The sequence below is a fragment of the Palaemon carinicauda genome, chromosome 14, assembly GCF_036898095.1.
Source record: "Palaemon carinicauda isolate YSFRI2023 chromosome 14, ASM3689809v2, whole genome shotgun sequence".
NCBI lineage: Eukaryota > Metazoa > Arthropoda > Malacostraca > Decapoda > Palaemonidae > Palaemon > Palaemon carinicauda.
In genome coordinates, this window is record NC_090738.1 from 17,979,755 (window position 1) to 17,989,754 (window position 10,000).

At 36.2% G+C, this 10,000-nt stretch overlaps 1 pseudogene; it reads right to left on the minus strand.

The window, feature by feature from the left end:
• Positions 1 to 9,223: 9,223 nt before the first annotated feature.
• LOC137653450 (guanine nucleotide-binding protein subunit alpha-14-like) overlaps positions 9,224 to 10,000 on the minus strand; it is a 5,971-nt pseudogene continuing 5,194 nt past the window's right edge.

Below are 10,000 nucleotides of genomic sequence, written 5' to 3' on the forward strand. Positions count from 1 at the left end.
TGATGTGTTTCTCAAAAGTAAATTTGCTGTCGAGAATTACACCTAAAATTTTAAGTCATACAAAGTTAAAGAAACATTGTCAATGCTGACACCCAGATGCTGGGGAGCTACTGTCCTTGGCCTACTTGCTTCAAGTTTTGTTAGGTTTCAACTTCATGCCCCATAATTTGCACAATGCAATAATTTTAGCTAAATCTCTATTAAGCGATTCAGCAACCACAGATCTACATTCAGGAGATGGAATTGATGCAAATTAATTGATGGAAATTTAACGTCAACCACATCCACAGCAGTGGAATTTAAGAGTAAACACCTATAATCTTGACCACGAGAATTGGGAGATCGAGTCCCGCTCAAACTCGATCATTCCTTTAGTGTCTGCAACCTCACCATCCTTTTGAGTTAAAGAGATGTTGTTTGGGGGAGCCTACAGGTCTATTTGCTGAGTCATCAGCAGCCATTGCCTGTCCCACCATGGTCCTAGCTTGGGTGGAGAGGAGGCTTGTGCGATGTTCATATGTATACTGTATATGGTCAGTCTCTAGTCCTGCTAGATAGGGTGATGTCACTGTCCCTAGCCTCTGCCATTCATGAGTGGCCTTTAAACCTTTAAAGCATCATCAAGCCAACCCCAACTTTTCTTCGCATTGTAATTCCCAACACAACAGCTAATATTTTTACCCTCTTTTTATTTACCGAATTTAGAATTCTCTCTTCGCTTCCATATTCCCAGTTTCACCATTTTCCATCATTCAAAATAAGAAGGCATCGATTCCCCCCTTTTATTCTACCCCCCCCCCCTCTCTACATCCGGATATTTGGACTTCTGTCGCACCGCTAGACAATTTCAGTTGTAAATCAATCGATCACTATAAAATTATATTTCCTCCTTCCTGAACTCAATTGTCTTAACCGCAAAGAAAACACGTGTCTATAATGTCACCAAGTTTTCTTTCAATCTTGGACGCCTTCGTCTGAATGAACATACAACTGTTGATCTTACCGTATCTTTTGTTCTGAATGCGTTCGTTTACTTATATGGAATGCACTGAAATGTATGAAAATATATCAACATTCGACTTCTGCCTTCCCATTTTTTTTTTTTTTTTTTTATATTTCAAAATTAAATACAGTCATATACCAATCCCCTTCTTTTTGCACTTAGACTTATTTCTTAATTACTTCGTTTACCCGTGAGTTATATGTTTATTACTTGTCGTTAATTTCCTCAAAATGTTGATAAATTGTATATTATAGTAAATATATATATATATATATATATATATATATATATATATATATATATATATATATATATATATATATATATATATATATATATATATATATATATATATGTGACGATACGGTATGTGGCCTATGGATTTGATGGATTTAGTATGTGGCCTACCAGATTTAAATGTGTCCTACCTCACTAAAATACGTACTATTCATTGCTCTTCAAGTACAAGGTCCTCTTGGACACCCATTATGGGTTCCAGCAATGGCTTGTGCCCGTTTTCAAAATGAGGGTGCCATTCAATGCTTTTTCTATACAAGGTACATCAATTTGATAATTAAATTAATGTCATGTCAAATTTTCACCCACGAGGGATACACGCATAGCGTAACATATAAGCTACCACTTGCCAGAACAAAAGAGCAAGGGCATAATGTTAACTTGCGAGCAAAGCGAGCCACAGTGAAGGAAAGACCAACTAATATAAGTGATTAATTAGATAGTCGTATTTCAAGGTATGCCACTTACTATACAGATGTCATAATATCGTAGGCCACATGCAAAAAGCAGCCATACAGTACTGGCACCTAATTATATTAAAATCCTACGTCTTGGTCACAGTGACCATTTATCAAGGCACCTCTCCATTAAGCTAGGGCCAGGGAGGGTCAGGCAATGGCAAGCCGCTAAAACTATGGGGGCACCACCCCAGCTATGGCTCACAAGGAAAGTGAGGTTGTGGAGACTACTGAAAAAACTATCGAGCTTGAGTGGGGTTCGAATTCTTGTTCAACAGATTGCCAGGCAGGCTGTGAAATCTCTTGTGATGATCACATACATTTTGTCATATACTGGTAAACTTACATGATTTCTCTCTCGTAATGAACTGCAGCAATTAAAAATAACAAAGTAGTGAAATCAATTAACATGAAACAAATATGTGAAAGTTAATTATTATGACGTTTCGCTCATGGTATCGTAATTTCATTCTTCCCAGAAGCTGAGAGAGAGAGAGAGAGAGAGAGAGAGAGAGAGAGAGAGAGAGAGAGAGAGAGAGATATTGGCCAAATTAATACCCATAAAGTTTTTAAAATGATAATTTGGTGTGTTATATATAAATTTAGAAGCATTCTTGAAAAGTATTGTAAAGAATCTCCTAATCAGGAACAACTTGTTGAAAGTCACATGTAAATTTAACAACTGGAAAATAAAAATAACCAACACCTCAAATGCAAATAAGCATGACAAAAGGATCACGAGTTGCATACCTTCGCATCTCACCGAAAACTTTCACCTCATATTATTTGTATTTTCAAAGGAGTCGAGCAACGCTGTGCAACTCGACAGCAGTTTCTTGAGGGTACCAGTTGTTAAACTTAACGTTTTACAAAGTTGTCAACTCGCTTCACAAAAAGACGCGAGCGTTAACCTTGCAATGTCATGTACCCTTATAACAGCATGATTATTCAACCAAAACTACGAGCATCGCAGCCATTTAAAGCCGAGAAATCCCTAGTTGTCAACCCGAGAAAAGGTTTTAAAAGATGGAAGCACAGTTGTGGAAATACAATTATATGAGAGAGAGAGAGAGAGAGAGAGAGAGAGAGAGAGAGAGAGAGAGAGAGAGAGAGAGAGAGAGAGAGAGAGAGAGAGAAGGGGGGGTTCTTGTTAACTTCTTACGCAAGTAACGCAACTTGTGTGTGTCAGTGTGATAGGGAGGGTAGGGGTTAGGAGAGAGAAGGGAATCGAGACCAGGTAGGCCCTACTTATGAAATATCTGCTATCCTGGGCTCATAGGAACACAACATGTTCCTTTAACAAAACAAAACGGTATATAACTATTCATTCATAAATTCCTTATTGAGGCTTGGCAGAACTGAACTGTTTAATTGAAACAGTAAAATAAATGTCTCACGGTAACGGAAAAATACTTTCACCTAACCTCACAATCTGAAAGAAGATTGATATTTTCATAAACATTTAAAAATAACGAATATCTCTATTATGTTTAGTACATCATATTTCGTTGAAATAGTTGAAACATAACATGTTACTTAAGCAATGATGTGCAAAGCGAAATTTAGGATCTCTAGGGCTATGCTATGCTTGACTGACCCCATTTCATAACCAATAGCAGTTGACTAGGGCCTGAGTTCTCTCATACGGTGGGTATCCGATTTTCTTTACCTAAATTAGGTCCTTAACATTATTATGTTATTATTTTTAGTCAAATTGACGTATAAACCTCATTTTACATTATAAAGAGTTAAAGGGATCCTGTAGCCTCTGGCGTAGACTGAACCTTGATCAAAAAAATCTGCAAGACTAAATTTGATGTAAACACAGCAACCAGGTAATAAAACAGATCAAATTGGAGATAAAATCTTGTAACTCAAACTAAAAGTGATACGTAATTCCTTACAATATAGAAAAAAAAATCTATCACATGACAAGATTTTTTTTTTTTTTTTTTGTATAAGGTAATCCTAGACCTACCTATGTTGAGAAACGAACTGTTACGTGCTTTTTTCGATGTCTATTGTCAGGTTACTTCAAAATGGAACCATATAACCTAATTTACTGTAAATACCATAAAAATAGAGCGTGTGAGACACTTACCAGGTAATGCCACGAATAGTAACCAATCACACGGACATTTGCACACAGGAACAACTCTGAGGCTGTCCAGGTGTCACTTCGAATTGATAATCTGACCGGAATACTGAACTTTGTATTCGTGACAGGCCCACAACACAAAAAATATTAATGACGGACAGAATTACGTAACAACACCAATTCCTATATTTTAACTAATTGGTTGAAATGTAGATGATTTTTTTTATGCATACTAATGTTGATAAGGAAATAAAACGAGACTTTTTTTTTATTAAATTACAAATGGTTAAAGTTAAAGGCTGACGGTGTGTTGCACTGTAAGCAAGGTTCGTGTTATCATTATTAACCCGATGAAAAAGGCATCAACTCCTAAACCTGCGAAATTTGCATAACCAACGAGAATAGAGTTTTACAGGCAATATGAGTTTAAAGGTATGTAAAATAACTATTTCATAAACTTCTTAAAAGAGGATAATAAGACTACTTTCTATCCCTGTTCAACAGATGTATTGGATAAAAACATTATATCAACTGTCATTTTGAAAATAACCTATCAGGCTTTTTAAGATGTTATGGTAATTTATGTGTCATATTTGACTAAACTATTATGGCCATTGTCAGGCGAAGCATCAGCGTGATTATAACCTCTTCAAAATTAAATTAGACCCCATACAGTAGTGCAATGCTGATATCCAATTGCTTGACAGGTCCTACCTTTGGGTGTACCCAAAAGTCATAAATTTATCCTTACAATATTACGTGAAAAAAATGTGGTTCATAACTTTCCGCGTCTCATAAAATGCTCTTCAGTATACAATAACTAGAGAAATTAACGTTGAATTTGAATGTAGTGAACTATACATTCGATGTTAGGCTACCTCCTTAACCCATAACACCACCTAACCTAACTAAATGAACTAATGTAAAATAGGAAGGTTGTTTTATAGTAATTAATGTCCATTCGATATAAGAGGCAGCACTGTAAATTATTTTATTCTGGACAATTTCTTTTATTAAGTGTTTAGAAGGAATTCTCCATACGTTTTAATTTTTTCATTCTACTGTACCTTGTTTCGAGCAGTGTTCTCTTGTCTGGTCTTAAGCTGCTGACTCTCATCGTGATTTGGTGATTGAAATTTCTGATCTATTAAATTCCTGGATATTAATCTCAGAGACTGTTACTCAGTTAGTTCTTTATGCAGGTTGCTTCATAAGAATTTTAATACTGTAATTCAGATCACCCAATGCACTCGGATCTTCCTAGACTGTATCATCCTATACGTAGTACTAGGTATGCAGTTGACCATACTGTAACAGTCACGCATTCTCCATCATAAGATGTACAATATTAAACAATATTCTATAAGTATAATTCCAACTGTGATCAGATTGTGGAGTGATCTTCATAATCTGGCGGTTGAATCGATTGAACTAGAGAAGTTCATACATTTGAAAAATACTTTTCTGTTGAACAAGTTGTCATAAATCGTTTTACAGTTGATATATGACTGATCTCTTTTAATGTTGTTACTGATCTTGAAATATTTTATATTTTCTATTCATTACTTATATATGGTATATTTGATATTTCCTTATTTCCTATCCTCATTGTTTTTTTTTTTGGAGGGGGGGGGTCGTCACTTGGGCTGATAGTATTCTGCTTTTCCAACAATGGTTGTAGCTTGGCTAATAATAATAATAATAATATTAATAATAATTCTGCGGTAGTTAGTTAAATAGTCGTAAAATTGTAATCTATGCACCCCAAGTTCACGCCACTCTCACGCGGGGATAGGTTTCATTAGTGGCCACAAACTTACCATCCTAGTAACCCGTTGTGACATTACCCTCAGTGATTTATTGGTTCCTTTGACTTGCCAGGCAGTATTACATTGGATTCCTCTCTCTGGTTACGGCTCATATTTCCTTTACCTACTCATACACCAATTAGTATGACCTATTCTTTCCACATTCTCCTCTTTCTTCATAGACCTGACAACATTGAAATTGCCAAACAATTCTTCTTCGCTCAAGGAGTTAACCACTGCAGTGCCTGCACTATAATTGTTCAGTGGTAAGGGTAGAAGAGAGACTTTAGCTGTGTTAAGCAGCTCTTCTAGGAGGACAATCCACAATCAAACCATTGTTTTCTAGTTATGGGTAGTGCCATATAGCCTCTGTACCAAGGTCTTTCACTGTCTTGGGTTAGAGTTCTCTTGCTTGAGGGTACACTCGGCACATTATTCTATCTTATTCTCTTTCTCTTGTTTTATTTCCAAGTTTTATAGTTTATATATGAAAGATCCAGTTTAATGTTGTTACTGTTCTTAAATCGTTCATTATTCTTCTTGTAGGTTATTTATTTCCTTGTTTACTTTCCTCACAGATATTTTTCCCTGTTAGAGCTCTGGCATATAGTATCCTGCTTTTCTAACGAGGGTTATAGCTTTGCTTGCAATAATATGAATAAAGTGGAGGTGTTAGAACTAACTTCCATTGATACGTGCTGAGTTATCAACAGCCATTTATTGGTCTTTCCTGGTCCTAGCTTGGAGAGAGTGGTTTCCTGAGCGTTAAATCAAGTATGAAAATTCAGTTTCTAGGACATTGTACGACAGTGCAATATCCTTTTCTCCGCCACTCATGATATATATATATATATATATATATATATATATATATATATATATATATATATATATATATATATATATATATATATCCCTGGTATACTTTACAAGAAGAATCTACATTAATTATAGGTAATATTCTTCCCTGCTGCATCTCATTTAGAAAACATTTACTTAACACTAGAGCTTTTAGAATAAGATCCACGTTTTCGTAAAATCTAAACGATTTAATTGAAAACGGACACCAGGATAATAATTAATTTCTTTGCAATTCTGAACATTTCCTTGCACAAAACGAGTGTAGGATCTCGGATAAAATTGGATAGTCAACCGTACGGTCTAGACTCTAGACTGTGGCTGACAGTTGTGAAATGTTTTCATGTCTCTTAATCGTGGACTTTCCCGTCTCGGCGGCACCGAAAAGCTAAACATAGACACAGTGGCATCACTTGAGCATTCCCTAAGGATTGGTCACCTTGAGGACGCCAAGACCTTTAAAGAAGGATTTTTCATTAATTGATAATGATTTGATTAATATACTGTGAAACATTTATTTTTAAAAATACTTCAGAATAATTTCTAGCCGTAATTATGTTCGCATTTACCTATACATGTAAGAAAGGTTTTGCATATGTTTCTCTTATTATATTCCGTTCATTTAAGATTGCAAGCGCTTCTTGGTTGCAAATTATCCAATGAGAAATATATCAACCTGCTGCTTTTCAGTAATATACAATGGGTAAACAAGAGTTTTTTTAAGATTTTGAAAAATATAATCTTTTATTCTCAAATGTTTTAGATATTGCTCTCCTGGCTGGTCTTCAGCAGCTGACTTTCGCCTTAAATTGTTGTACAAAAACTATCGGTCTATCAAAGTCCTCATCTTTGATTTGGATATCACTGGCACCATCTTAGCTTACTGAGCGTGCTGCATAAGACTTTACATAATTCCTACCGCTTTTTACATTCAGATCTTCCCCGACTATACAATCTACTGCATAGTTCTAGGTTTAAAGGTCGCTCATGAATGGCAGAGGCAAGGGACAGTGACATTGCCCTAGCAAATCAGGACAATGCCCTAGAGACTGAGCATATGTTATATGATCAGCGCCCAAACCCCTCTCCACCCAAGCTAGGACCAGGGAGGGCCAGGCAAATGGCTGCGGATGACTCAACAGATAAACCTATAGGCTCCCCCAAACCCCCCAACCTTAGCTCACAAGGATGGTATGGTTGCAGACACTAATGGCACTAACGAGACTGAGCGGGACTCGAACCCCCGACTGGCAAACACCAGGCAGAGACGTTACCAATCAGGCCACAACAATTACTGCAATTTCAGCAATCAAGCCTTTCTCTCCGTTAGGCTCAATACTACACAGAACTACGAGTTTTATCCTGGCTGTAACCCAATTCTGGAAGGATCTTTCTAATCACATACATGAATCTGTGGAACATCCGAAGTTTTCTGTAGTTTATTCTTTGCTTTGACTATTTTTTTCCTGTACGTGTACTGGAATGGTTTCCGTAGTGGGACATATAGGCTTATTACATTCTGCTTTTTCACTAGGGTTGCTGCTTGGCAAGTAGTCGTTATCCCTCTTTCAAAGTTTATTCTTTATATCTCCTTGTTTTTTCCCGCTAGACTGTATTTCCTTGAGGGATCCTTGGCATTGCAACATTCGGCTTTTCCAACGAAAACAAGTCTGGCTTGTAATAGGTGTGTCCCAAATATGCTAAACGTTCATTGCACGAATGAGTGTGTGCGTACATCCTCATGATTGTTCTCGTCTCAACCAAGTTTTTTTTTTTTTTTTTATCCTTTTGGCAACTTTCACGCATGCCTCACCGGACTGAGCCTGTCTCCATTATTTCTGGGGTCCCATTATTTGGAATCCAATCACAGCTTGTCTCATCTCATCTTATTTATATTCTTATTTATTTATCTTGTTTTTCTTATCAAACTCACCAAGTATTGGCTTGGATCAAATCTACCGTTAGTAGTAGTCAGAAAGGTCACTAAATGACCTTATGGTCGGTTGCAAGTTTATTTTTTTTTTATATACAAATGGCCTCCCGTCTTGGGATCATTTACTTTTCGTCTTCTTTTTTTATCTATTATGGTAAGAGAAACGGAATTTATCTGTCAATAGTTTTATTGAAATAATTTCTGATATATTTTTTTTCCTTTGTCGAATAATCAATCAGTAATTTTGTTAACAATAAAAGATAAATCATGAGTAATGATTGCATTAATCTTGGCTTTTCATGAGATGTAAAAACAAAGCAGCACGAGGTTCACATGAAGGTGGATCATCAAGATGCGAAACACTGCATGCTTATTCAACTGGGCTCTGCCTTTTTTTGTTCCTGTCCTACAATACTTCGCGCTTTCTAAACACGAACTAGGGAGTGGATTCTCTTCTAACATACATTTTTCATTATCAAAAGATCTACAAAAAAAAAAATCAGAAATTTCTGCGTTAGTTTATCAAACCCAATAACACCTGTTGATAGAGATCTACCTTGATAGTTAAATATACAAGACTACCTTACCTTCAGAGTATCTTTAAGAATAAAATCCTTTGACAAATTATAATGATTGCACGGAAACCCAACATCAAAACTGTCCGTTTCATGTGTGGGAAAGACGCCATCCTCCCACTCCCAATTCATTTCACACAAACCTCCCCCCCCCCCCCCCCTCCATCACAAATATTACCTAAAGCAAAGGATAAAATCGAAAGAAAATTCCGTCCTTTTTTTTAATGAGTAATTCGATAACATAGGAACTAAATAACTTCAAAATTTTCCACAAAGCCAAAATATATGATGCCACTTTCAAAATTAACTTGGATGAGGCTACATAGGTTTGCAGATATTTCCAACATATAAAAGTTTCATTTTTTGGCAATATGTACTTTTTAATATTTTATCCTAGATAGCAATTGGCAATTTACCAAAAGCCATAAATATTATCTGCCACCGATGTTCATAAATTTAAGCAATATATTGAAAATGTTCGAAATATGAATTGCTCACCATTACTCTTTTTGTCATTTAACTTTTGCACCGACACACATGACGCCCCTTGGTGTGTCTTGAATACACTAAGACACCCCACTTAATAGATTACAATTATTTTTGTACGCTTAATGATACAGTTTCACAATCAAGTGTAAAAATTCTTACTACTTCTATGAAAATGTAACTTCTATTACCCTATAATCACAGAATAGTTATTTTCCTTCTTTTGTCTAATCTTTCAGAATGTGTTCGCCTCACATTGAAAGAGACAACTTACGTAAATTATCATAGAGAATCTTCTCCCTCACAGCAGAGAACACAAACTTCGTAGCATTTGTATCGGTGGCGCAAGTCTCGTGCGTGAATAAATCATTACGGTCCCTTGCGACTTCGAAAAAACCGATTGCGAATATATTTAGTGGCACTTTGGGCGTCTCCCCCTCGGTCCATTATAGTCGGGGAAGTATCTATAGAGGTCTGACGTCGC